Source organism: Lasioglossum baleicum, unplaced genomic scaffold, assembly GCF_051020765.1.
Source record: "Lasioglossum baleicum unplaced genomic scaffold, iyLasBale1 scaffold0530, whole genome shotgun sequence".
NCBI lineage: Eukaryota > Metazoa > Arthropoda > Insecta > Hymenoptera > Halictidae > Lasioglossum > Lasioglossum baleicum.
Window position 1 is genome coordinate 9060 of NW_027469590.1, and position 14297 is coordinate 23356.

At 39.8% G+C, this 14297-nt stretch overlaps 1 pseudogene; it reads right to left on the reverse strand.

The window, feature by feature from the left end:
• Positions 1-7981: 7981 nt before the first annotated feature.
• On the reverse strand, positions 7982-9238 carry LOC143220242 (uncharacterized; annotated as a pseudogene).
• Positions 9239-14297: the final 5059 nt, after the last annotated feature.

The following is a 14297-nucleotide window of genomic DNA, read 5'->3' on the forward strand; positions in this document are numbered from 1 at the left end:
CCAAACCGTGTGTTATGGCGTCCATTGCCTACAATATACGCCCGATATATTCCCGGAATACCTTTGTAGACCCTCGGAATCGCAGGATAGGTGAAGCTGTTGATATAACCATTCGATTCTCCATGTAGGGTGGTAACGTTCTCGAACTGTTTGACGCTCGATCTTAGAATACACACATGAAACGTAGGGTACCGTCACTAAGACACATAATAATTTGCTTCCTTGTACACGAAGTTATACTCCAGATACGGCGGGATAGGTTTTCGCAGGGTAAGGCTTTCGTTAAAAAGTTTGACGGAATAGCAATAAGCATTCTGCAACGGCTATCTCTGCTCCTTAATTTTTTATATTGCGAAATAGCGTGTCTAATACCAATACTGTACAGCGGTACAAGTGACGGAATACCTGGTCCGCCACTAGGAATCGCAGGATATGTGAACCTATAGGGGATCTGAGCGACTCCCAAAGAAGGTGGGTACGTTCTAGAACGGATGGAAAACTCGGTCGTCTAAGCCATTCATGAAATTAATGCGCCCATCGCTAAAATGTATACCAATGTGTTTCTCTAAACACGAAGCTATACTCTAGATATAGCAGATTAGCTTATCGGAAGGTAAGGCCTTCGATAAAGAGGATGAGCTCACACCAATATGTAACGATCAAGAACGATTTGACGCTCTACTTTTATATTCTATCCGTGAGATAAGGTGACAAGTACCAATACTATCCGGGGAATTTACTCCTGGAATGCCTGGTTCGACTGCTGGAATCACGAGGTAAGTGAAGCCAGTGACATAGCTGTGCGACACTCAAAGCTAGTGATAACGTCCTGGAAATGATTGCCACTCGATCGACTATATCATACATGAAATTAAGGTGTCCGCCATTATAATTTATACTAATTTGTTTCTCTGAACACGACAATGTACCCAAGATACATTGGCTTAAGTTCTCGGAAGATAAAGTATTGGCTAAAAAGAATGCCTTTATAACATTTGGTAACGTTCACAATCGGTTTGCCGCTCTACGGCGAGAAACAATCAGTCAATTAAGGTGTCTATTGTCAATGCTCTTCAGCGGATTCACTGCAGGAATTCCAGGCTTGACTCTAGGAATCACAATTACATGTAAAGTTACTGACTGAGCTGTTCGACTCTCAAAGATGGTAGTAACGATCTAGAACGGTTTGATTCTCAGTCCTCTATTTCATATTTGATAATATGGTGTGCTTCATCTATAATGTCTACTCATTTGTTTCCGTGAGCACGAAGCATGACACTGGCTACATCGTGTTAGATTCTAGGGAGGGTATGTTTTCCGCAATAAGAATGACACTATACCAATTTGGAATATTCGCCGACGGTATGACCTTCCACTTTAATATTCATAGCGTGAGTTAAGGGGCCTATTGCCAATACTGCACTGCGGATAGACGGTCGGAATATCTGATTTGACTTACGGAATGACAGGGTAGGTGTATCGATTGATTTAGCAGTTGGAGTCTCGAAGAATGTGGTAACGTTCTCGCTCCGTTTGTCTCTAGATCGTCCTAATCATACATGAAATTATGGTGTCCGTTTGCCAAATGACTTCTAATTTTTTCCGATGAACACTAGACAAGTCAATCACTACCAGGGTTCTCGGAAGGTAAGGCCGTCGGCAAACAGTTTGACTCTATGCCAAATCGTAATGTTCTACAACAGTTTGACTCTGCTCTTTATTTATACCCGGAGGTATGGTGTAAAAATCCAAGAGTGTAAAACGGATTTACTTCTGGAGTACATGGTTTGACTTTCGGAATCATAGTACGGGGGTAAATGCGCTGCACAGTATTCGCAATAGACACCTTAGTTCACGGTTTCAATATTAAAGCAGGACGTCAAACCGTCGGAGAACGTTACCAACCCTCATTGATGTTCGAACGGCTAAGTCAATAGCTTTACTTCTCCTGTTATTCCGAGAATCATATCAGGTAATGTGGCAATATGTCCGTTAATGTGAATTGGCTATTAACACCTTAATTCACGGTATGAACATTAATGTAGTTAGTCAAACCTGCGGAGAACATTACCAATTCGAAATAAAGTCTTTAATGGAATACCTAACCTTAGGAGAACCTAGTCCGCTCTAGCATTTGCCTTGCTTAATGTTCAAAGACACAACTTAGTGAAATTTTAGCAGACGGGCACGTTATTTTCATGTAGGAGTAGCAAAATTCGGAGTCAGACCGTTCGAGAACGTTAGCACCTTCTTTGAGAGTCGAACGCTAAGTGAATTGCTACACCTGTCCTGTGACTCCATGAGTAAAACCATGTATTCGGGAGTAAATGCCCTGTGCAGTAATGGCAATAGACAACTTAAGTCAGGGTGTTTGAATATAAAACTTGAGCATCAATCTGTTTGTGGGCGTTACCAATTATCATAATGTGAATCGTTTTACTGAAGACATTGCCCGCCGAGGATCTAACTCACTGTATGGTGAGTACAACATGGTGCTCAGAGGGACAAATTAGTATACGTTTCAGTGACAGGCACCAGAATTTCAGGTATTAATCGGAGATCGAGTGTCAAACCGTTCGAGAACGTTGCAAGCTTCTTTGGAAATCGAACGGCTAAGACAATAGCTTCACATATCGTGTGATTCCGCCATTCAAACCAGGCATACCGGGAGTAAATGCCCTGCGCAGTATTGGCAAGAGATATCTCAATTCACGGTTTCACTATTAAAATAGAGCGTCAAACCGTTTGAGAACGTTACTAATTGCTATAAAATCAAACGCTTCACCGGATGGATTACCGCCCGCGAACCTCTCCCGCTTCATTGAGAGTACAACTTCGTGTTCGGAGGATCATGTAAGTAAACATTTTAGTGACGGAGACCATAATTTTGTTATGAATAAGAAAATCGAGGTTTAAACCGATCGGGAATGTTACCAACTTCTTTGAGATTTGAACGCCTAAGTCAAAAGCTTGACCCATCATGTCATTCGGAGAGTCAAATCATGTACTGCTGGAGTAAGTTCGCTGAAGAGTATTGGCAATTGACACCTTAATTAGAGGTTTGTATATTAAGCAGACCCTCAAACAGTTATAGGGCGATACCAATTACAATAGAGTCAAACACTCTACGCATAGGCTTACCTTAGAAGACACTAACCTGCCATTTCGAGAGTATTACTTCGTGTTCAGTAAACGAAATTTGTTTTCCCCTTCAGTGACGGTCACCTTTACTTCATATATGATATAAAAGATCGAGGGTCGTATAGCTCGAGAACGTTGTCACCATCTGTGAGAGAAGAACGGATATGTCTATGGCTTCACCTAGCCAGCGATTGGAAGAGTCACACTAGGTATTCCTGCGGTAAATACGAAGAAGTGTATTGGCAATAGACTCCATACTGCACGGTTAAAATGTTAATGTACGGCTGTCAAACCGCTTTAGAGCGTTGACAATTGGTATAAAGTCAAATATTTCATCGATGGCCTTACCTTCGGAGAAGTTGATCCGCCGTTCCGAGAGTATAAAGCCGTGTTCAAAGGAACGAACCAGTACACACATTGGTGAGGCACTGTAACATCATGCATCAAATAGAAGATCTAGTGTCAGAGAATTGGAGAACCTTACTACCTTCTTTGAGAATTGAAGGTCTAAGTCAATAGCTAAACCAGTCCCGTGATTTCGAGAGTCAAACTAAGTATTCCGCGAGTAAATCCGCTGAACGGTTTTGCAACGTACATCTTGATTCACGATATGAATATTAAAGTGCAGAGTGAAACCGTTGTAGAAGGTAACGAATTGGCATAGAGTCAAGCATTTTATCGCAGCACTTACCTTCCGAGAACCCATCCCGCTGTAGCGATTGGCTTGCTTAACGTTTACCGGAATAAATTAGAAGACATTTTGGCACACGGACACCGTGTTTGCATGTATGAATAGAATGATCGGGGCAGAACGGTGAGAGATCGTTAGCACATTCTTCTATAGTCCATCTGATAAATCAAAAGACACTCATATCCTGCCATTCCGAGAGTCAGACCACGTACTCCGGGAGTGTATCCACAGTGCAGAATTACCAATCGTCGCGTTAATTTACGGTACGAATGTTAAAGTGGATAGTAAAATCCTTGTCGAACGATACACGATGGTTTATCGTAAAACCATTTACCGAAGACCTTACCCTCCGATACCTTAACCCTCAGTATCCATTGACTTAATTCGTGTTCAAGCAAACATCCTATTGTTCCTTTTAGAGACGGGCACCTTCTTCTCATGTATGAATCAGGAAATCGATATGCACGCTGTTCCAAAACGTAACAACTTTCTGTTAGATTCGCACAGCTAAGTCAATAGCGCCACATAGCCTGTGATTCCGAACTTCGAACCAGGTATTCCGGGAGTGAATCCGTTGTTTAGCATACGCAATAGACACATTAATTTAAGTTAGAAATATTAAAGTATGTAGTCAAACCGTTCGAGAACATAACTGCTTTGTATAAAGTGAAATGATTTACAGTATAACATGCCATCCAAAGACCTAACCTGCTGTAGCATGTGTCTTGCTCACGGAAACAAAGTAGTAGACATTTTAGCAGGCGGACACCTCATTTTCATGTATGAATAGAATAATAGGGAGTGAAACCTTTCGAGAACGTTACCACCTTCTTTGAGTGTCGAACGGCTCAGTATATAGCTGCACCTATCCTGTGATTCCGATCGACAAATCAGGCATTCCGGCAGCCAATCCGCTGTAGAGTATTGCCAATAGACACATTAATTAACAGTTTGAATATTAAAGGAGACCGTCATACAGTTGTAGAACTTTACTTACTGGTATAGATATAAGCTTCCTATCTAAGGCCTTGCCTTCCGTCAATCTAACTCGCTGTATCGAGAGTATAACTAAGTGTTCAGAGAAACATATTATTATACATCACAGTGTCGCGCACCTTAACTTCATGTATGATTTACATGATCGAGTGCCCAACCGTTCTCGTACATGACCATCTTCGTTGAGAGTCGAGCTGTTAAATCAATAGCTTCACCTATCCTGTGATTCCGAAAGTCAAGCCTGGTATTCCGGTAATAAGTCCGATGAAAGCTATTGGCAATAGACAACTCAATCCTCGGTTCGAATATTAAAGCAGGCCGAAAAGACGCTGTAGAACATTGCCTACTCGTTCTATACCAATAAATACCGTTCAGCAGCGGTTTGACTCTGCACTGCAGTTTATATACCGTGATATTAGGAGTCAAATGCCAATCCTGTGCAGCGGACCTACTCCCGGAATACCTGGTTTGACTATCGGAATCACCGAGTAGATGAAGCTCTTGTCTTAGCCGTACGACATACATAGAAAACGGAAACGTTCTAGAGAGGTTTGACGATAGATCTTCATATTCCTACATGAAGTTAAGGTGCCCGTCACTGAAATGAAGTCTAATATCTTTCTCTGATCACGAAGTTATACTCGAGATGACGCGGGTGATGTTGGCGGAAGGTAATGTCTTCGGTAAATCGTTTGACTTTAATCCAATTCGTAACGTTCTACAATGGTTCGACGTTCCCCTTTTATATTCAAACCGTGAATTATGGTGCCTATTTTCAATACCGTTCAGCTGATTGTCTCAATGAATACCTAGTATCACTCCCGGAAACACAGGATATGTGATGTTATTCACTTAGATGTTCGAACATCTAAGAGGGTGGTAATCTTCTTAAACGGTATGAGCATCGATTTTCTAATTCATACATGAATTTAAGGTGCCGTAACTAAAACGTATACTGATGTGTTTCTCTAAACACGAAGTTGAACTCTCGATAGAGCTGGTTAGTATTTCGGAGCGTAAGGTTTCCGGTATATCGTTTGTCTTTGTAGCAATAGGCATAGTTCTCAAACGGTTTGACGTTCTGCTTCACTATTCAAACCATGAATAAAGGTGTCAATTGGCAATACCCTTCCAGAAAGTTACCACCTTCTTTGAGAGTCGAACGGATGAGTCAATAGCCTCACTTATAGTTGTGATTTCAGGAGTCATGGCTGGTATTCTAGGAGTAAACCTGCTAATTAGTGTTGGCAATAGACGACTTAATTCTCAGTATAAACATTAAAGTAGAGCCTCAAACTGTTTGCGAGCGTTACCAATTGTTATAAGGTCAAACACACAACCGATGGCCTTACTTTCGATGAAGCAAACTCGCCGTTTCGAGAGTATAACACCATGTTCAGAGGTACGAACTAGTATATATTTAATGACGAGCACCTTAATTCCACGCATGACTGAGAAGATCGAGTGTCAAACCGTTCGGGAACGTTACCACCCTCTTTAATGTTCGAACGGCTATGACAATAGCTTCACCTCGCCTGTTATTCCGAGAATCATATCGGATAATATGGGAATAAGTCCGCTAATGCGAATTGGGTATTAACAACTTAATTCACGGTATGAATATTAATGCTGGTAGTCAAACAGATGGCGAACATTACCAATTCGTATTAAGTCATTCTTTATACCGAGTACCTTACCGTCCGAGAACCTAACACACTGTAGTGTGTGCCTCACATATTGATCACGGAAACAATTAGTGCACACTTTAGCTGACGGACACAACATTCTTGTATATAAATATCAACATCGACAACGATGCCGCCTTCCTTGGGCGTCGGACTGCTAAGTCAGTTGATCACCTATCCTGTGATTACGAGAATTACACCAGATTTTCCGAGAGTGAATGCGCTGTACAGTATAGGCAATAGACACCTCAGTTCACGGTTTGAGTATTAACACTATTCCTATCGACATTTCACGTATACCTATTCCTACCGCGGCCGGTCAAATGAGCGGTCCTTCACAACTTATATTTTTCAATATTGAATGCAGACCAATAGCCTGTTTACCAGCATAAAAATATATTTTCTTTTATTCATGAGTACATAATCTACATACCATTCTTTTTCGTTGCATTTTTCCAAGTGGGCTTCTCAATGGTACATTTTCCGCATACGTACTTTTTACGTTATAGACAGATTTTGTACGTCTTATTATGTATATAATACCTTATCTGACATGTTTTCCGTTCACGGGAACCTCTATTTGTACTTGCGATGGGTTATAGTTGATTTTCAATGCCGAGCTCTTGTTGGCATTCGATGGCAAGTTCGTCTGCGAATTGGAATAGAAATTCCTGTCTTGTGATTTCTCCTCTCGTAGTTTCTTCATATAACACCCATGCATTTGTACCGGCTAAATCTAAGATATTAAAATATGCTTGCCAAGGCCATATTCGAGATTTAGATTTCACCGAACAATTTCTGGCCATTTGATCGGTCACATCTACGCCAAATTTGGTGTTATTATACAATTGAATTGTCTGCGGTGTTCGGGTGTCATTTTCTTCAACTTGTACGGAGTTGTGCAATGAATTGAAAATTTGATCTTTCTTTCTTGGTTTGGCATTGTCAATTGTCAACATACAATTATTTCAGCGACAGAGTTTGATTAAGAAATGTTCCTTGTCGTCGTTTTTCAGTTTTGCCAGTCTTGGTAGCTCTTTTCTATTTGCTCTGATTGTCGCAGCAATCGTAGTTTTTTTTTTGCTAAAGGTTTTGTTGCTAAAGGTTAACTTGTAAAAAAGTTGTCTGTGGTCATATTTTTTCCACATCCTTCATACGGTTATGCTAATTTCATAGTGACAGACTCTCCAAGAGGGACTCAGTGTTCTCAACTTTCATCTTTTCCCAAATATGGAAAGCTGTTTATTGTATATTTGCTACGTACATCGTATACCAACCAAAATTTTAGACCAAATTTGTCCGGTTCATTGGGCATGTATTGAGTGAATCTACACCTTGCTTTCGTTGGAAACAATTGTTCGTCAATCGTAATATATCGACCTGGTTTATAGCAATTTCGAATGTTATCAATAATCTTGTACCACGCATTGGAAATCAAAGCGATTTTATTGGTTTGTAACCTTGCGTTTCATTGATTTCTGTTGTCAAACCGAATAAATCTCATAATCTCCGTAAAGTCATGTCTACTCATAGTACTTGGAAAAAAGGCGGGCCCATCTTTCTATTCCATAGAAGTGATATATCTGTTTCCTTAGCCTCATTTGCGCCACGTGCACACATAGTTGCAAGAAATGCATATAACTTTGCAGTAGACTGTTCCCATTTATATCCCAACACTATAAATGCCTCTGCCTGTGTGCACTTTCTTATATGTTCGATTATATTCTTATAAATTATCACAGAAAATGCCGTCCCATCTTCGCCTTTCATAGTATTGCGTTTACTGGACCCAGTCGGGCCTGATGTTTCCCTACAAATATGACCAGGTGCTCTTCCAGGATTAGACCCTATTTTTACATCATGTCAAACAGTTCCGAACATCGCAATTTCGCTTGCCTCTTCCTCATTCTCGCTATCGGGACTAACTAAAAATCTCCTTCTCTTTCGTCGCCTACGTTCGTTTGAAATATTCCCTTCGTCCTCATCCGTCTTCGAGTCGGTTTCAAATGGATCATAATTTTCCGTATTTTCATTTTGTACATACTGAATTTCCTGATCATCTTCAGAACAATCTGCATCGATATCATTTATTCTCTCTAATAATACATTCGCACTCCACAAACTTCTTGATATTTTGGGGCAAATATTTAACGGAGAAAATAGAAACTAAAATATGAAAATGTATATCAGAGTAGATAAGAAAATGAATAATAGATGAAATGTGAAACTTACAGCGACGTATTATTAGTCTTGCTCACTACTTCGAAAATTGCACTTATAACACGTAATACGATATAAAATAAAAGAAAATAATAATAAAAGACTGCCAAGTATGCTCATTGTGACTTTCATGTTTCGATGCACTCTGTTCGTGTCGCAAGATTATACTGATTTGAATGCGTGAGAAGACGTCTATACATTAGACTCAGTTATAAGCTTATTTATTTTGCACCATAGTATAGAATATTGCGTCAGAGCATTCGAGGATCTGGACCGTATCGGATATCTATCAAGCAAATAAGCAATGCTAACCCGATAGTCGAGCGAGAACCGTAAACACTTGGAAGTTCCTTAAACCATTTTCTGGAAGGCATTTCTCGGATAAAGTCGTGCCACAACTACATCACCATTCGTTTGTGACGACTTTTTAGATTTGGCATTTAGTCTATGACAGAAAATATTATAAAGATGCAAACATTCTACTACCGGTCAAATAACCGGTCATGCTACGTTAGACAGACTGCAAATATTTCACAGAAAATAAACAATAAAAAAATAAGTGCTTATTGAAAAATGTATCATACATATATATGAGGAAGTGTCGTAAGGTTTAAAGGCGATACACTTACGTTGAATGTAAGAAATTCCAATTGAATATTTAAAAACGGTCATTTGACCGGTCCTGGTAGGAATAGTGATAAAGCAAGCCGTCAAGCGGATGTACAACATTACGTATTCGTGTAGGAATAAACTTCTTACAGAATTCCCTACCCTCCGAAAAACTGACCAGCTGCATCCAGACTATAACACCGTGTTTAGAGGTACGAAATAGTATACAATTTTAGAGAAGAGCACCGTAATTTCATGTACGAATTAGAAGATCGGTGGGCAAACCGCTCGAGGACGTTGCCACCTTCCGTCAGAGACGAATGGCTATGTTAATAGATTCACATATCCTGTGATACCGAAAGTGAAACCAGGTATTTTTGGGGAAAATCCACTGGACAGTATTGGCAAAAGACACCTCAATTCATTGTATGCCTATTAAAGTACAGTGACGAACTGTTGTAGAACGATACATATTGGTATGAAGACATCCTCATCAACGAATGCCTCACCTGCCGAGAAGCATACCCGCTGCATCTAGAGTATAGGCTTCGTTTTCAGAGAAACACATTAGAATACATTATAGCGATGGGCGCCATCATTTCTTGTATTGCTTAGAAGACCGTATGTCAAACCGTTCGAGCACGGTACCACCTTCCTTGAGCGTTAAACAGCTACGCCAATACGCCAATCACCTATCCTCTGATTTCGAAATTAAATGCAGGCATTGCGGGAGTAAATGTGCTGAACAGTATTGGCAAAACATACCTTCAATCACTGTATGAGTATTAAGGTACAGTGTCAAACCGTTGTAGAACGTTACGCATCGGTATGAAGACATACATTCTACTGAAGACCTTCTCATCCGAGAATCTCACCCGCTGTATCTGGAATACTGCTGCGTCTTCAGAGAAACACATTCGTGTTCACATTAGTGACGGGCATCTTAATCTCATGTACGTATTAGATAATCTAGTGACAATCCGGTCGAGAAAGATGCCGACTTGTACTGGAGTCGAACGGCTTAGTCAATAACATAGTCTACCCTACAAGTCCGAGAGTCGATCCAGGTATTACGGGATTAAATGCACTCTTCATTACTGGCAATATACACCTTAGTTCGCGGTTTTAATTTAAAGTAGAGAGTCAAGCCGTTGGAAAACACAACAGATTGGTGCAAAGCCAGACTATTTGCCGGATACCTTACCTTCCTCGAACCCAACCTGCAGTAGCGAGTATCATGCTTAGTGCTCCCGGAAACAAATTAGAAGACATTTTGGCAGAGGGAGGACTGTTTTTCATGTGCGAATAGTAAAGTCGAGAGACGAGCCTTTGGAGTACGATACCACCTCCTTTGAGCCCAACAGCTAAGACAATAGCTGCAATTTTGGTGTGATTCCAAGGGACAAATCAGGTATTCCTGGAGTCAATGCGCTGTACACTATTTTTCATGGAAACCTTCGATCGCGGTTTGAATATTAATGTAGAGCATCAATCCGTTTGATAATGTTACCAATTAGTATAAAGGCAAACGTCTTACGGATGGCCATACCCACCGAAAGCCTAACGCCCAGTATCGAGAGTATCACATGGTGTCCAGTGGTAGAAATTAGTATACATTTTATGAGGCGGACAAGTAGTTCTCATGCATGAATAACAAAATCGAGGGTCAAACAGTTCGAGAATATTAATACCTTCTCTAAGTGTCGCCCAGTTATATCAATAGCTTCATCTATCCTGCCCTACCGAGAATCAAACCAGGTATACCGGGATTAAATTCGCTGAACATTATTGGCAATAGACAACTTAATTCACGACATGAGTATAAAGGATGAGACACAATCCGTCGGAAAACATTACCAATTTTTATAAAGTCATTCCTTTTACCCAATACCTTATCATCCGAGAATCCAACCCTCTGTAGCGGTTGTCTACCTTAGAGATCACAGGAACATATTAGTTGACATTTTAGCAGACGGACACCTTATTTGCATGTATGAATAGAAAAATCGTGAGTCAATTCATTCGAGATAGTTACCACCGTCTTTGTGGGTCGAACAGCTAAGTCAATAGCATTACCTATCCTGAGATTCCGACAGTCAAAGCAATTATTCCGTAGCTAATGCGCGGTACAGAATTGGCAATAGACACCTTAATTCACGGTTTCAATATTAAAGCAGGCCTTCAAACAGTCGAAGAACGGAACCAACTGGTATAAAGTCATTCTACTTACAGAATACCTAACTTTCCGAGAAGCTAACCCGCTGGTTCGAGAGCATAATTTCGTATTCGGAGAAACATATTAGTTTACATTTTAGAGACGGTCAGATTAATTATATGTATGAATTAGAAGATCGAGGGTCAATACTTTTCAGAATGATACCACCTTCTTACTGAATCGCACAGCTATGTCAATTGTTTCACCTATCCCGTGAATCCGAGAGACAAACCATGTTTTCTGGGTGTAAGTCCGCTGAAAACTATTGGCAATATTCCATATCAATCAGCGGCATATATAATAATTCTTAAGCCAAGGGAACATAACCAATTGGTATAAAGTCCTTCTTCTTCCGAATTCCGTACCTTCTGCGAACCTAAGCCGCTGCACCTAGAGTTTATCTTCGTGTTCAGAGAAAATATTAGTATACATTTGCATGACGGGCACCTTTCTTACATATACGAATAGAAATATCATGCGTAAAACATTTTGAGGACGCAACCACTTTCTTCAAGTGTCGAACGGTTAAGTTAACAGCTTCACCTATACTGGGCCTCCAAGAGACAAACCAGTTAATCCGCGACAATACCCGCCGTACAGTATTGGCATTAGGCACGCAATTTAATGGTATAAATATTAAAGTACAAAGTCACAAGGTTATGCATCGTTTCATATTGCTATATACACAATCCTTTTACCGAAGGACTTACTTTTCGAGAAGCTACCCCGCTGTATCGAGATTGTACCTTCGTGTTCAGAGGAGCAGATTAATGTACATTTTAGTGACGGACACATTAATTTCATGTATGAATTAGAAGGTCGAGTGTCAAACCGTTCGCAATCGTTACCACCTTCTGTGAGAGACGAACGGCTAAGTCAATAGTTTCACCCATCATGTGATTCGGGGGGTTAAGCCAGGTACTCCTGGAGTAAATCCGCTGAACAGTATAGGTAGTGGACACTTTTCATTCAGGGATTTAATGTGAATGCACAGAATCGAGTTGCTGTAGAGCGTTACTTATTGGCACAGACTGAAACACATTACTGATGACCTTAGCTTCTGAGAAACTAACGCGCGGTATTGAGAAAATAACACCTTGTTCAGAGAATGAAATTAGTTTCCATTTCAGTGACGGACACCTTAACTTCTTGTAGGAATTATAGTATCGAGGATCAAACATTGCGAGAACGTTACCACCCTCTGTGAGGGACAAACTGCTAAATCAATAGCTGCACCTATTCTGAGATTCCTAGAGTCATACCAGTTATTCCGGGAGTAAATCCCCTGATCCGTTCATGACATCATTTTGTAAAACTTTTTGTTATTTTATACGATTGTCTGTATACGTACCTACGCTGTTTGCACGAGACGACTGGCGAGACCTTGTAGTTATGTACAACAGAATGGAGCGAGACTACTGGATGGTTCTCGATAGTGTTTTCAACCTTGATATTGTACAGTACGAATTTTTTCCCAGTTTTCCATGCATTTGTTTATACTGTATGTTTCTGCTATGATGTTTTCACATCTAAATAATACAATTTCTGAGATAAATAATTGGAGGGTTTAAATAAAATCGGAAAAATTACAACAGTAGATTACAGAATGTAGAAATAAATACTGAATGTCAGAAGAATGCATTCGGCACAATATCAAGGTTAGAGAAATTAACGAACATACAAGGGTTTTGTCGGTCCGATATGCCGAACGCATCTACAAGGCCATATCAGGTGTGTCGCTCCGGAAGCGTATGTACGTATAAAGACAATTTTGTAAAATAAAAATAAGTTTCATCATAATATTGGCATAAACGTACACTCAACTAATTCCAAAGACACTTTCACTGATAAATACAATTTTTAATACCAGAGATTTGAAAATTTTGACATGAATTGGAAATGTCATAACAGCAAATTACAGTATGTAAACATAAACTGAATACAGAGAAATAATGCACACGGTACAATATCAAGGTCAATGAAATTATCAGATACCATACAGCACTATCGCTCCGATATTCCGAACGCAAATGCAAAAGAACTCCACTGGGTCGCTCTAGAAGCGTACTTACGTATACAGAAAATCATATAAAATAAGAATATTATAAACAAGAAAATGTCGAAAACACTCAACTAATTTCAACGGCACTTTACCTAAGAAATACAATTTCTTTACAAAAAATTGAGAATTTCGAATTAGTACGATAATATCACAACAGTAAATTACAGTATGTATAAATAAATAGAAAACTGGGACAGAATGCATATGGTACAAAATCAAGGTTAAGGAATTAACAGAAACCATACAGTAAAACCGCTTCGTGCTGCCGTGAACAACTACAAAACCTCGACAGTCGTCTTGCTCCGGCTGGGTTTGTACGAATCCAGACAATAGTGTAAAATAAAAAGCTTAACAAAATACTGTAACAAACGTAAGCACAACTAATTCAAAAGGAACTTTTACAAAGAAATACAATTTTTCAAAATAAAGAGTGAGAATTTTGAAATGTATAGAAAATATCATAATATTAAATTACAGTCTGTATGAATAAATGAAAAATTGAGAACTGGGATAAAGTACACACGGTTCAATATCAACGCTATCGAAATTTCTGACGACCATTAAGTAGTGTCGTTTCCGTCTACGGAACGCAACTACAAGACATCTCCAGCCGCGTCGTGCCGGCAGCGAAGGTACATATGGAGACAATCATATAAAATAACAAGGAATATAACAAAA